Below are 15,873 nucleotides of genomic sequence, written 5' to 3' on the forward strand. Positions count from 1 at the left end.
TTCAGAAAAGAAGAGTGAATGTTGGGGTGAAGAGGGTGGTGAGAGTAAGTGAGCTTGGGAAGGAGACTTGTGTGAGGAAGTACCAGGAGAGACTGAGTACAGAATGGAAAAAGGTGAGAACAATGGAAGTAAGGGGAGTGGGGGAGGAATGGGATGTATTTAGGGAATCAGTGATGGATTGCGCAAAAGATGCTTGTGGCATGAGAAGAGTGGGAGGTGGGTTGATTAGAAAGGGTAGTGAGTGGTGGGATGAAGAAGTAAGAGTATTAGTGAAAGAGAAGAGAGAGGCATTTGGAAGATTTTTGCAGGGAAAAAATTAAATTGAGTGGGAGACGTATAAAAGAAAGAGACAGGAGGTCAAGAGAAAGGTGCAAGAGGTGAAAAAAAGGGCAAATGAGAGTTGGGGTGAGAGAGTATCATTAAATTTTAGGGAGAATAAAAAGATGTTCTGGAAGGAGGTAAATAAAGTGCGTAAGACAAGGGAGCAAATGGGAACTTCAGTGAAGGGCGCAAATGGGGAGGTGATAAAAAGTAGAGGTGATGTGAGAAGGAGATGGAGTGAGTATTTTGAAGGTTTGTTGAATGTGTTTGATGATAGAGTGGCAGATATAGGGTGTTTTGGTCGAGGTGGTGTGCAAAGTGCGAGGGTTAGGGAAATGAGTTGGTAAACAGAGAAGAGGTAGTAAAAGCTTTGCGGAAGATGAAAGCCGGCAAGGCAGCAGGTTTGGATGGTATTGCAGTGGAATTTATTAAAAAAGGGGGTGACTGTATTGTTGACTGGTTGGTAAGGTTATTTAATGTTTGTATGACTCATGGTGAGGTGCCTGAGGATTGGCGGAATGCGTGCATAGTGCCATTGTACAAAGGCAAAGGGGATAAGAGTGAGTGCTCAAATTACAGAGGTATACGTTTGTTGAGTATTCCTGGCAAATTATATGGGAGGGTATTGATTGAGAGGGTGAAGGCATGTACAGAGCATCAGATTGGAGGAAGAGCGGTGTGGTTTCAGAAGTGGTAGAGGATGTGTGGGTCAGGTGTTTGCTTTGAAGAATGTATGTGAGAAATACTTAGAAAAGCAAATGGATTTGTATGTAGCATTTATGGATCTGGAGAAGGCATCTGATAGAGTTGATAGAGATGCTCTGTGGAAGGTATTAAGAATATATGGTGTGGGAGGCAAGTTGTTAGAAGCAGTGAAAAGTTTTTATCGAGGATGTAAGGCATGTGTACGTGTAGGAAGAGAGGAAAGTGATTGGTTCTCAGTGAATGTAGGTTTGCGGCAGGGGTGTGTGATGTCTCCATGGTTGTTTAATTTGTTTATGGATGGGGTTGTTAGGGAGGTGAATGCAAGAGCTTTGGAAAGAGGGGCAAGTATGAAGTCTGTTGGGGATGAGAGAGCTTGGGAAGTGAGTCAGTTGTTGTTCGCTGATGATACAGCGCTGGTGGCTGATTCATGTGAGAAACTGCAGAAGCTGGTGACTGAGTTTGGTAAAGTGTGTGAAAGAAGAAAGTTAAGAGTAAATGTGAATAAGAGCAAGGTTATTAAGTACAGTAGGGTTAATGGTCAATTCAATTGGGAGGTGAGTTTGAATGGAGAAAAACTGGAGGAAGTGAAGTGTTTTAGATATCTGGGAGTGAATCTGGCAGCGGATGGAACCATGGAAGCGGAAGTGGATCATAGGGTGGGGGAGGGGGCGAAAATTCTGGGGGCCTTGAAGAATGTGTGGAAGTCGAGAACATTATCTCGGAAAGCAAAAATGGGTATGTTTGAAGGAATAGTGGTTCCAACACATCTCTCTTACCCTTTCATTACTTACTCGATAAAACTACCTCACACCACATGTGTTCAAACATATTATTTCCAACACATCACCCTCCTCCGCACAACTCTATCTACAGCCCACGTCTCGCAACCATACAACTTTGTTGGAAACAAACATACCCATTTTTGCTTTCCGAGATAATGTTCTCGCCTTCCATACATTTTTCAACGCTTCCAAAACTTTTGCCCCCTTCCTCACCCTGTGACTCACTTCCAGTTCCATGGGTCCATCCGCTGCCAAATCCACTCCCAAATATCTAAAACATCTCACTTCCTCCAGTTTTTCTCCATTCAAACTTACCTCCTAATTGACTTGTCCCTCAACACTACTGTACCTAATAACCTTGCTCTTATTCACATTTACTCTCAGCTTTCTTCTTTCACACACTTTACCAAACTGAGTCACCAGCTTCTGCAGTTATTCACCTGAATCAGCCACCAGCGTTGCATCATCAGCGAACAACAACTGACCCACTTCACAAGCTCTCTCTTGCACAACAGACTCCATACTGCTTCTAACAACTTGCCTCCCACATCATATATTCTTAATAACTTCCACAGAGCATCTCTATCAACTCTGCCATATGCCTTCTCCAGATCGATAAATGCTACATACAAATCCATTTGCTTTTCTAAGTATTTCTCACACCTACCTCCCACGCTTCTCATGCCACAAGCATCTTTTGCGGAAGCCATCACTGCTTCCCTAGATACATTCCATTCCTCCCCTACTCCCCTTACGTCCTTTGCTCTCACCTTTTTCCATTCTGCACTCAGTCTCTCCTGGTACTTCCTCACACAAGTCTCCTTCCCAAGCTCACTTACTCTCACCACTCTCTTCCTCTACAAATCTTGACCTTCGCCTCTCAGCACATTAACATTCAAAAGTCTCTTTCGCGTGCCAATCAATTAACACGTAATCCAATAACGCTCTCTGGCCATCTCTCCTACTGACATATGTATACTTATGTATATCTCTCTTTTTAAACCATGTATTCCCAGTCACCAGTCCTTTTTCAGCACATAAATCTATAAGCTCTTCACCATTTCCATTTACAACACTGTACACCGGATTTACACCAATCATTCCCTCAACCATTACACACCTTTGCATTCAAATCACATATCACTATAACCCGGTCTCGTGCATCAAAACTACTAACACACTCACTCTTCTGCTCCCAAAACACTTGCCTCTTATGATCTTTCTTCTCATGCCCAGGTGCATAGGCACTAATAATCACCCATCTCTCTCCATCCACTTTCAGTTTTACCCATATCATTCTAGAGTTTACTTTCTTGCACTCTATCACATACTCCCACCACTCCTGTTTCAGGACTAGTGCTACTCCTTCCCTTGTTCTCGTCGTCTCACTAACCCCTGACTTTACTCCCCAAACATTCCCAAACCACTCTCCCCCTTTACCCTAGAACCTCGTTCCATATTATACTTAATTGCCGTCTCCAGCGTTAGCGGGGTAGCACAAGGAAACCGACGAGGAATGGCCCAACCCACCCAAATACACATGTATATATATAAACGCCCACACACGCACATATACATACATATACATTTCAATGTATATATATATATATATATATATACATACACAGACGTATACATATATACACATGTACATGTTCATACCTGCTTCCTTGATCCTTTCCTGTCGCTATCCCGCTGCACATGAAGTAGCATCCCCTCCCTCTAGCGAGGTAGCGCCAGGAAAAGACAAGAAATGGCCACATTTGTTGACACTCAGTCTGTAGCTGTCATGTGTAATGCACCGAAACCGCAGCTCCCTTTCCACATCTAGGTCCCCAGACGCTTCACATGGTCTGGTTCAGTCTACTGACAGCACGTCGACCCCAGTACAACACATAACACATAACTCCAATCCACTCTTTTCCCTGCACTCCTTTCACCCTCCTGATCGCTCAGAATCATTACACTCCATTCTTCCGCCCCCAGTTTGGTCTCCCGCTTCTCCTTGTTCCCTCCATCCGACACATATATCCTCTTTGTCAATCTTTCCTCACTTATTCTCTCAATGTGTCCAAACCACTTCAATACACCCTTTTCTGCTCTCTCTCAACCACACTCTTTTTTTTTATCACCACACAGCTATGTTTCCCCTTCATTACTTACTCGATCAAACCACATTACCCCACAAATTGTCCTCAAACATTTAATTTCCAACACATCCACTCTCCTCCGGACAACCCTATCTGTACTACTATACTACTGTTCCTTCAGACATACCTATTTTTGCTCTCCGAGATAACCTTCTCGCCTTCCTCCCATTCTTCAACGTTCCCAGAACCTTCGCCCCCTCTCCCACCCTGCTACTCACTTCCGATTCCATGGTTGCATCCGCTAGTAAGTCCACTCCCAGATATCTAAAACACATCTCTTTCTCCAGTTTTTCTCCATTCAAACTTACCTCCCAATTAATTTGTCTCTCAACCGTACTGAACCCAATACTAATAACCTTGATTTTATTCATATTTACTCTCAACTTTCTTCTTTTACACAGTTTACCAAACTCAGTTACTAACTTCTGCAGTTTCTCAATCAAATCAGCCACCAGCGTTGTATCATCAGCGAACAACGATCAATGAAGACATTCTTCTTTCCACTGTATCAGGCGCGTTGTAGCTACAAAATTTTCAACGGGGGAAGAGTTGACCTCAACCAGGTGACAGAGCTGCGCCTGGCTCTCATCCACCGGGGTAGTGAATATGGTGGTGGGTTGAATGGTTACATGGCATTAGGTGTATGAACTTCCAGGGTCAGTAAGGCCGTTAATATTGTTTTACCCACCAAACAAATTTCTTTCACACCTTCTATAGATGTTAAAGATAATTCTTAGACCATAATTCTCTCACTCTGTATATGGCTCTGTAACATGACATTTAAACTGAAACCTAAAAAGTGGTCAACTCACGCAATCCATTAACTATCAACAGTCGAGTAAGTTTAAGCACTCCATTTCTCCAAAAATGTCGCTTTCATACCTCTAAAATCATAAGTTCTTTTAATCTCTGATAAATGTTTGTAAACGGTTGAAAAGGAATGTCTGGCACTTTGAATAACTGTATATGTTGCACAATAGTATAAAACACCTTTATTCTCGATGAGTTTTCTGTAATATGAATTTCCAGCAATCGCTGATGGAATGCGCTTATACCCTGGTGCTGCAAAATCAAGATCCAGACGAATTTGTTTTAGCATGCATTAGATAACTTGTTTGCTTGCAGCAGGTATGCCGAATGAAACTCACGCTATATCGTCTTGAGTATGAAAGGAAACTTCATTATGGCTTAAATTTCAGCCATTTTACCCATAAAGTTAACGATTGCATTGTTAGACATTATATTCCGATGGGAAGGGTGAATAGTTGATTGAGAGCACATACTTTTAAAGGTCGTTGCATAGACATGTTCTATCACTCACAGGCATTTGAATTGTAGGGCTGCAGATGAAAATATACAGAGCTACAGGACAATTCAATCCACAGTGTTTCAGTCTTAGTGAAACCATCTAAAGTTTTCACACAACTGTCTATTTCTGATAAACAGCTGAACATTGCTGTGAAATACCTATCATAGTCTTCTGAAGCAACTCATTATTTTCTAATTATGATGGCCGCACATTGTTACTACCCAAAGAAGAACTCATTTGATTTTCTATATATTCAGGCAAACTGTTTTTCCCTTCTAATATCAAACGCACACCTCTCATATGTTTTCGTTTTTTTTTTAACCACTTTTTTAATTTTTTTTTCTTCAAGAGGGAGCTTTGCATCAAAAGAATAATACTAAGAGCTGACCCGATAGATGATTTTCTTTCTAATGACACGTGTGCCAGTGTAACATGCTTCTGTCAAATTTGAACGACAAATACAGTACATACAAGCAGACTAAATTGGTCTAATCTTTACCTCCCCCCATCCTCATTGTGTTCTCTTGAGGCCTTCCCCATCACGTTGATCATATGTTTTTTTTTTTTTCTGAAAAAAGTCTTCTTGGTACGGAAAGTATAAGACACGTGTCTTCATGAGAGTACAACTCTCCCCATAATGTATTTTAACAGAAAAATGGATAAAAAGAAAACGTAAACACATGATATGAGAAGAGTACATGAATGCACAAACAGATAATCAACAACAACGCCACATTTCTTTATCTGAGGTGGTCTTCCCGTCTGAGTGCTTCAGAGGCGTTTTAGAAGGGTTTCCTTAGGGCAGGAAAGTAAAGTTATATATTTGCTCTCGAAAAGGACAATCTGGGTTAGACAACTCAAAAATAGGCATCCTTAGGATTCTTGTAGTGGCATCTCTTAGAAGCAAAATGATTGAGCTTCTTAACTCACTGTAGGCCACAACTGATTCTTGGAATTAATTGTAATCAGGGCATACAGAGATGCTTAAAACACACACACCAAGAAAAAAAAAGGAAATTCAGCTCATAATGTGATGTAATGTATTAATTGCACTTCTAATGGCAACATTTGTTTACGTTTATAAGGTTGTTGATACCATAAGTAAATTACATATTACCTTTCACCTGAAATTTGTGTAGAGCCACCTTCCTGATCAAGTTAGCTTAACAAACAACTTTTCCCCTGGCGTCTACTGTTGTCATGGCAACTCTTGCAGATCGAAAAAAAAAAAGCATAGAATCATGATCTACCATATGGGGCAAGGAAATATATTTGTTTTTGATACCTATACTAATGAATTATTTCTAGAGACAGAATGAACTAAAACAACGCTATCTTTTTAATTGTAAAGACTTTGAAGTTTTGGCAAAACAATAGGTTCATGTAGACAAATTTATGTCAATTTGCTTCGAATCTATTTGTTGCCCAAATAATACTTAGAAAAATATGTATTTTTTTTTTGGTTTGGACACTGCAACGAAATTATATGTAAAAGATTTACCACTGCTTAATAAGTATGGTATGATATCAAATCATGTTATTGGAATCGGCAGTTCGTGTGTTGACAATTTCACTCACGTGGACTGTTGTCGGTGTATGTTTCACATCATCAGGTAAGTAGATAAAGTTGCAGACTACTAAGTCGGTTGATATACATATGATCTCCCAGAAATCGGATTGTAATTAACCATTGATCATTGATATGTTGCAAATGAAAGTTGTTTCCTCATATTCCTATTTTTAACTTTACAACCTCGAATAGTCTAGTTTCACAGTTTGAGTTAACCTGCCTCAATGCAAATTTGCTAACAGAGACAGGAACAGTAAATAGTAGAATGTTATTATACTTGAAATAATCACTCTAGATATTAGGTAAATGTGTAGTTTAGGGGCAGTATAACAATGATAAGGAATGAACTTTAGTAAAGCTAGCTGTGGATATTGGGAATTTCTTTTGTAATGGTGGTATAATGTAAAAGTTTCAGTTTAATGGCACCACACCAATAACATGGAAGTAGATGAAATCCATATGAATGGATTCCTTATACTTGTAGATGGTAAAGTGATGTAGACATGGATAGTGTGTTTTGACTGGAATTTCTGTCTTGTCTGTCTATCTATATCTCTGATGCCCATTCCCTCAGGGAATTCTTGTTAAGGGGATAGCCACAACTAAAGTCTTCACTTATCTGTATCCTTGCATGCTTCCCTCGCATACACCATTACACACATTCTTCCACCATTTTTCTTCTTCCAGTACTCTTCTACTCTAAATACCCATGTCATAGGTTGTCTTCCTCTCATACCATTCCCTTTGATTATACTGTCATGCACTGTCACGGTAAACTACTCGTCTTGCATTCTTTCCATGTGCCCAAACCACCTGTGTTTTATTTCACCCTCTATCATTCCTCATTTTATTCCCTTTGCATTCTATGCCTTACCACACCTCTCATGCACCCCTCATTTCTTTCTTCATTCTGTCTAGTCAGACCACATGTTCCTCTCAAATAGCTCATTTCCACATCCTGGTTTCTTAACCTCTGTGACTCATTACTTATTTCATGTCCATGTTTCAGCTGCATAGGTCTGGGTTGGGAGGACAATGCTGTCCTTTAATCCTTTCTTCTCTTCCATAGTTACTCATCAACTCTTCATTATTCTATTAAGGGACCCAATGTCTTTTAACCTATACTGCTGTCTCCTTTATATCTTTTTCCATATCACTAAATGTACTCAAGAAAGCCTCTAAATACTATGATTCTCACACCTCTCCTAGTCTTTCACACCCCATATCTGTAACACAGTTTAGTACGCTTTCATCGATCACTCTACAGGGTTTTGCAAAACCTATACTTTCACTCTGTTTCTTTTCAAATATCTTTGCTTACACACATAATAAAACAGTTACAACCTCCTGCAACTCCTCTTCACTCTTGGCAAACAACACAGTATCATCTGCATACAGGCTTGTCACTAGCCACTATCCTTCACCACCACATTCCATCTCTGCACCCCTTTTACCTACTTTCGCTTTGATCTCTCTTATTACTCCATCCATATATATGTTAAGAAGCCACAGTGACATCACACAATCCTGCCTCACACCCACATTTATACTGAAACTTTCGCTCAACTCTCCATCCAGTCTTTCACTTGCATTTGCTACTTTATATATCTTTAACAAATCCCACAACTTATTCAGCTTGACTGTCATATGTTTTCTCTAGATACTTTGCTTGATACTTTTCCATAGTCATATTCTCCACAAAATCTGATCCACACACCTTCAACCTCTTCTAAAACTCCTTTGCTCCTCACTTATTCTACATTCATTTACTCTTTCATTATTCACTATCATTCAGCACCCTTGCATACACTTTTCCCAGTATACTTAACAGATTTCCCTATAATTGCTACATACATCCTTAGCACCTTTCCTTTGAATAAAGGAACAATGATAGCTTTCACTCAATCCTCAGACACACCCTTATGTTTCCATGGTAGATTACATATCAAATGCATCCAATCTATCACACTTTCTCCTCCATGCTCCTGAATTTCTTCCATAATCCCATCTGCTCCTCGTGCTTTTCCTACCTTCAATCTTATTTTTGCCCTTTTTACCCCTCATCTTGCTGTAGGCCCATGCACTTGAATCCTCTTCCTTCCACCCTCCATACCCATGCATGTAACAACTGCTGCCTCATGTCCATCATTTATGTCCTTCAAAATACTCTTTTCTTCTTCCTATCACCTCCTCTGTTTGATTCAGCAACTCCCCTTCCTTATTTCTCACATAAACAATTCCACTTTTACATCCACCTCCTTCCTTTTTCATCTCCTTCCTGTAAAATTTCTCATTTTCCTAAACTTTTCATTCTACTTTCTTCCAAAATCTTCCTCTACTTTTTCTTTGCCTACAGCTTCTTAACATTCTGCTTACACATCTTATATTCTTCCCTCCTCCTTTGCTGAACTTCCGCCAGTATTTTCCTTTCAGGCAATCTGCCATTTACTGTTTTCTTCTCTTCTGCAGTATTTCAGATCTCATCCATTCATCCACCATGCATTTCCCTTTATATATTTTTTTTCTATTATACTTTGTCGCTGTCTTCCACGTTAGCGAGGTAGCGCAAGGAAACAGACAAAAGAATGGCCCAACCCACCCACATACAAATGTATATACATACATGTCAACACACAGCACATATACATACCTATACATCTCAATGTATACATATATATACACATATACATAATTCATACTGTCTGCCCTTATTAATTCCCGTCGCCAACCCTCCACACATGAAATGAAAACCCCCTTCCCCCTCATGTGCATGAGGTAGCGCTAGGAAAAGACAACAAAGGCCACATTCGTTCACACTCAGTCTCTAGCTGTCGTGTATAATGCACCAAAACCACAGCTCCGTTTCCACATCCAGGCCCCACAAAACTTTCCATGGTTTACCCCAGATGCTTCACATGCCCTGGGTCAATCCATTGACAGCACGTCGACCCTGGTATACTACATCATTCCAATTCACTCTATTCCTTGTACGCCTTTCACCCTCCTGCATGTTCAGGCCCCAATTACTCAAAATGTTTTTCACTCCATCTTTCCACCTCCAATTTGGTCTCCCACTTCTCCTCGTTCCCTCCACCTCTGACACATATATCCTCTTGGACGATCTGTCCTCACTCATTCTCACCATGTGACCAAACCATTTCAAAACACCCTCTTTTGCTCTCTCAACCACACTCTTTTTATTACCACACATCTCTCTTACCCTTTCATTACTTACTTGATCAAATCACCTCACACCACATATTGTCCTCAAACATCCCATTTCCAGCACATCCACCCTCCTCCGCACAACTCTATCTAATGCCCATGCCTCGCAACCATATAACATTGATGGAACCACTATTCCTTCAAACATACCCATTTTTGCTTTCCAGGGTAATGTTCTCGCCTTCCACACATTTTTCAACGCTCCCAGAACTTTCGCCCCCTCCCCCACCATATGATTGACTTCCACCTCCATGGTTCCATCCGCTGCCAAATCCACTCCCAGATATCTAAAACACTTCACTTCCAGTTTTTCTCCATTCAAACTTACCTCCTAATTAACTTGTCCCTCAACCCTACTGTACCTAATAACCTTTGCTCTTATTCACATTTACTCTCAGCTTTCTTCTTTCACACACTTTACCAAACTCAGTCACCAGCTTCTGCAGTTACTCACCTGAAACAGCCACCAGTGCTGTATCATCAGTGAACAACAACTGACTCACTTCCCAAGCTCTCTCATACACAACAGACTGCATACTTGCCCCTCTTTCCAAAACTCTTGCATTCACCTCCCTAACAACCCCATCCATAAACAAATTAAACAACTATGGAGACATCACACACCCCTGCTGCAAACCAACATTCACTGAGAACCAATCACTTTCCTCTCTTCCCACATGTACACATGCCTTACATCCTCGATAAAAACTTTTCACTGCTTCTAACAACTTGCCTCCCACACCATATATTCTTAATACCTTCCACAGAGCATCTCTATCAACTCTTATCATATACCCTCTCCAGATCCATAAATGTTACATACAAATCCATTTGCTTTTCTAAGTATGTCTCACCTACATTTTTCAAAGCAAACACCTGATCCACACATCCTCTACCATTTCTGAAACCACACTGCTTTTCCCCAATCTGATGCTCTGTACATGCCTTCACCCTCTCAGTCAATACCCTCCCATATAATTTCCCAGGAGTACTCAACAAACTTATACCTCTGTAATTTGAGCACTCACTATTCCCCTTGCCTTTGTACAATGGCACTATGCAAGCATTCCGCCAGTCCTCAGGCATCTCACCATGAGTCATACATACATAATATAACCTTACCAACCAGTCAACAATACAGTTACCCCCTTTATTCAATAAATTCCACTGCAATACCAACCAAACCCGCTGCTTTGTCGGCTTTCATCTTCCGCAAAGCTTTTACTACCTCTTCTCTGTTTACCAGATCATTCTCCCTAACCCTCTCACTTTGCACACCACCTCGACCAAAACACCCTATATCTGCCACTCTATCATCAAACACATTCAACAAACCTTCAAAATACCCACTCCATCTCCTTCTCACATCACCACCGCTTGTTATCACCTCCCCATTAGCCCCCTTCACTGAAGTTACCATTTGTTCCCTTGTCTTACGCACTTTATTTACCTCCTTTCAAAACATCTTTTTATCCTCCCTAATCACCCCAACTCTCATTTGCCCTCTTTTTCACCTCTTGCACCTTTCTCTTGACATCCTGCCTCCTTCTTTTATACATCTCCCATTCATTTGCATTATTTCTCTGCAGAAATCGTCCAAATGCCTAATCGCTTCTCATTCACTAATAATCTTACTTCTTCATCCCACCACTCACTACCCTTTCTAATCTTCCCACCTCCCACGCTTCTCATGCCACAAGCACCTTTTGCACAAGCCATCTCTGCTTCCTTGAATAATCCCATTCCTCTCCCACTCCCCTTACGTCCTTTGTTCTCACCTTTTTCCATTCTGTACTCAGTCTCTCCTGGTACTTCCTCACACAAGTCTCCTTCCTAAGCTCACTTACTCTCACCACTCTCTTCACCCCAACATTCTCTCTTCTTTTCTGAAAACCTCTACAAATCTTCACCTTCACCTCTGCAAGATAATGATCAGATATCCCTCCAGTTGCACCTCTCAGGACATTAACATCCAAAAGTCTCTCTTTTGCGCGCCTATCAATTAACACGTAATCCAATAATGCTCTCTGGCCATCTCTCCTACTTACATACGTATACTTGTACATCTCTCTTTTTAAACCAGGTATTTCCAATCACCAGTCCTTTTTCAGCACATAAATCTACAAGCTCTTCACCATTTCCATTTACAACACTGAACACCCCATGTACACCAATTATTCCCTCAACTGTCACATTACTCACCTTTGCATTCAAATCACACATAATATAACCCCGGTCTCGTGCATCAAAACTACTACCGCACTCACTCAGCTGCTCCCAAAGCATTTGCCTTTCATGATCTTTCTTTTCATGCCCAGGTGCATCTGCTCCTTTTATCTAACTCCTGATTCTATAACCTTTAACAGTCTTTTCTAAACATTTTGAAAAGCACATTCATACATAACTGCATTCTCACATTTGTTTTACTTCCATGTAAACTTTCAGTCACCCTCTTTACACATGCCTCCTTGTATTCTTTTTAATTCATCTTCTCACTTGCCAGCACTCTTACCTCTCCATTCTTCCTTACACCATACATCCACTTCTCCCTGATCTTCACCCCCACAAGAACTACAAAATGGTTAGAGTTTCCAAAGAATCTCTCACATCTTTAGCATCTAGCATAGCCTTTCTCAGCCTTTAGTCCACTGCCAAATATTCAGTCAGAATTCCAGAACATGAAAATATAGTGAGGTATGCTAAAATATAAGAGGCTTACATTGGCATTGGCAAAATACTCCCGTAACACTTTAGAACACCCAATTGAACATTGAGATTTAAAGTAATTTCTCAGTGTATGAATGTATGTCTTATGATTGCTAAATTTCAATGAAAGTGGCACCAATGGATATTTTACACTTTAAAGTTTTTTCTTTCACTTATAGTTTCATTTATTCCTTATGATGAAATCCAGACCGGATGAGCATACCTTTGAAGTAGGTGGAAATTGTGAGGTAAAGGCAGTCTCTGCCAACTTAACAGAGTGTAAGGGATCCAGTGATACCACTTTCATCAAATTCCACTTCTGTATCTTGAACACAAACCTGTAGAGGGATGACAAATGGTGTTACAGTAATTTTGTCGTCATTGCACCATGTGCAGTGCCTGAGCAAATTATATGCCCTTATGGCTGACACCATACATCCATATGGTGCTTTGATCATATACTGTAGAGTTTAATTTGGTACCTGTTATGTAAAGCAATTAAATGAATTATTAAAACATCCTGTAGCATTGGTAATGTAGTCCATATTGAAGCAATAATGCTTCTTGATCTGATTCTTCTTCTGTGTCAGCACTCATGTCTTTACACACTGGAAATGAAGAGTGTTTCTATTCAGATATATTCCTGCACTACATTATGGGCACTGGGTTGTCTTATGAAGGAGGAGGAAAACTAACTAGTCATGGTCCTCAAATGAATCCCTTGGTTCAAAACCAATGAAGTCACAGTCCATGATGAAATGACATATGTGAGTATTGTTCGACATTTCATAAAAACTCTATGGAAATAAAGAGTTACATCATGAAAAAGTAATTGTCTATACTGTATTTTTCCTTAGAAGCTGACAACATATTTTGTTGGATATCCCAATCCATCTGTGTCAGAGAATGAGATAACAGAAACTAAAGTGTTAGAATGTGTTTGAATGGAACTGAAATATTTACATATTTACTATTCATAATCGCTGTTGCCTGTGTCAGCGAGTTAGTGCCAGGAAACAGATGAAAAATTACCTATCCACTGATATACACATATGTATACGTAAACGCCCATGTGCGCACATATACATACATATATGGATATCAACATATACATTACACATACACAGACATATACATATATACAAATGTACGTATTCATACTTGCTTGCCTTCATCCATTTCGGTCACTACTGTATCTTACAGAAAAACAACAGCATTGCTGCCTCTCCCCTTGCTTCAGCGAGGTAGCTTCAGGAAACAGAGAAAAAAGGCCAAATTTGTTCACACTCAGTCTCTAGTTGTCATGTGTAATGAACTGAAACCACAGCTCCCTATCCACATCCAGGCCCCACAGACCTTTCCATGGTTTACCCCAGATGCTTCACATGCCCTGGTTCAGTCCATTAACAGCATCTCGACCTGGTATACCACATCGTTCCAATTTACTCTATTCCTTGCACGTCTCTCACTTTCCTGTATGTTCAGGCCTCCGATCACTCAAAATCTTTTTCACTCCATCCTACCACCTCCAGTTTGGTCTCCTGCTTCTTGTTCCCTCCTCCTCTGACATGTATATCCTCTTTGTCAATCTTTCCTCACTCATTCTCTTCATATGTCCTGACCATTTCAACACACCCTCTTTTGCTCTTTCAACCAGACTCTTTTTATTTTCACACATCTCTCTCATACCCTTTCATTACTTACTCAGTCAAACCACCTCACACCACACATTGTCCTCAAGCTTTCACTTCCAACACATCCACCCTCCTCTGTACGACCCTATCTATAGCTCATGCCTCACAGCCTTATAACATTGCTGGAACTACTAATCCTTCAAACAAACCCACTTTTGCTCTCTGAGATAACATTTTCTCCTTCAACACATCCTTCATCACTCTCAGAACCTTCACCCCTTCCCCCACCCTGTGACTCACTTCCTCTTCCATGGTTATATCCGCTTCTAAGTCCACTCCGAAATATCTAAAACACTTCACTTCCTCCAATTTTTCTCCATTCAAACTTACATCCAAATTAACTTGTTCATGAACCCTACTGAACCTAATAACCTTACTCTTATTCATATTTTCTCTCACTTCTTTTGCACACTCTTTCCCAAACTCACTCATCAACTTCTGCAGTTTCTCACATGAATCAACCACTAGAGCTGTATCATTGGCAAGTAACAACTGACTGACTTCCCAGGCCCTTTCATCCACAACAGACTACACACTCGCCCCTCTCTCCAAAACTTTTGCATTTACCTCCCTAACCACCCCATCCATAAATGAATTAAACAACCATGGAGACATCATGCACCCCTGCTACAAACCATCATTCACTGGGAACCAATCACTCTCCTCTCTTCCTACTTGTACTTATGCCTTACATCCTCGATAAAAACTTTTCACTGCTTCTAGTAACTTACCTCCCACACCATATACTCTTAAAACCTTCCAAAAAGCCTCTCTATCAACCTTATCCATAAATGCTACATGCAGATCCATAAATGCTACATACAAAGCCATCTGTTTTTCCAAGTATTTCTCACATACATTCTTCAAAGCAATCACCTGATCCACACATCCTCTACCACTTCTGAAACCACACTGCTCTTCCCTAGTCTGATGCTCTGTACATGCCTTCACCCTCTCAGTCAATATCCTCCCATTCAATTTCCCAGGAATACTCAACAATCATATGCCTCTCTAGTTTGAACACACCTTTATCCTGTTTGCCTTTGTACAGTGGCACTATGCATGCATTTGGCCATTTCTCAGGCACTTCACCATGGTCCATACATACATTGAATATCCTTACCAAACAATCAACAACACAGTCACTCCATTTTTTGATAAATTCTCCTGCAATGCCATCCAAACCCACTGCCTTGTCAGATTTCATCTTCATATTTCAACTGTTTTTACATTTCAAAAAGCAGAATTACTTCATCTATATCTCTTTTTATGATGCCATCCACTGGATATCATAACACAGGTACATCTCCAAAATATGGAAAATTGTCCAATCATAGACTGCACTTATCGTCTTTAGCACTGAAATGAATTAGGTTCTCATGTTAATTTATTTGTACTATATTTATCCTGT

The 15,873-nt window shown here is 40.4% G+C and overlaps 2 protein-coding genes across 2 annotated transcripts in view; one reads left to right on the top strand and one right to left on the bottom strand.

Annotated features, from left to right (window-relative positions):
* Positions 1 to 6,460, bottom strand: part of LOC139751736 (uncharacterized) — a 96,717-nt gene extending 90,257 nt beyond the window's left edge. The window contains exon 1 of the mRNA XM_071667289.1: positions 6,385 to 6,460. The gene's annotated coding sequence lies outside the window, so the exon portion shown is untranslated. The remainder of the gene's footprint in view (positions 1 to 6,384) is intronic.
* A 224-nt stretch (positions 6,461 to 6,684) lies between these two features.
* nclb (no child left behind) overlaps positions 6,685 to 15,873 on the top strand; it is a 343,194-nt gene continuing 334,005 nt past the window's right edge. The window contains exon 1 of the mRNA XM_071667808.1: positions 6,685 to 6,880. The gene's annotated coding sequence lies outside the window, so the exon portion shown is untranslated. The remainder of the gene's footprint in view (positions 6,881 to 15,873) is intronic.

The sequence above is a fragment of the Panulirus ornatus genome, chromosome 12, assembly GCF_036320965.1.
Source record: "Panulirus ornatus isolate Po-2019 chromosome 12, ASM3632096v1, whole genome shotgun sequence".
NCBI lineage: Eukaryota > Metazoa > Arthropoda > Malacostraca > Decapoda > Palinuridae > Panulirus > Panulirus ornatus.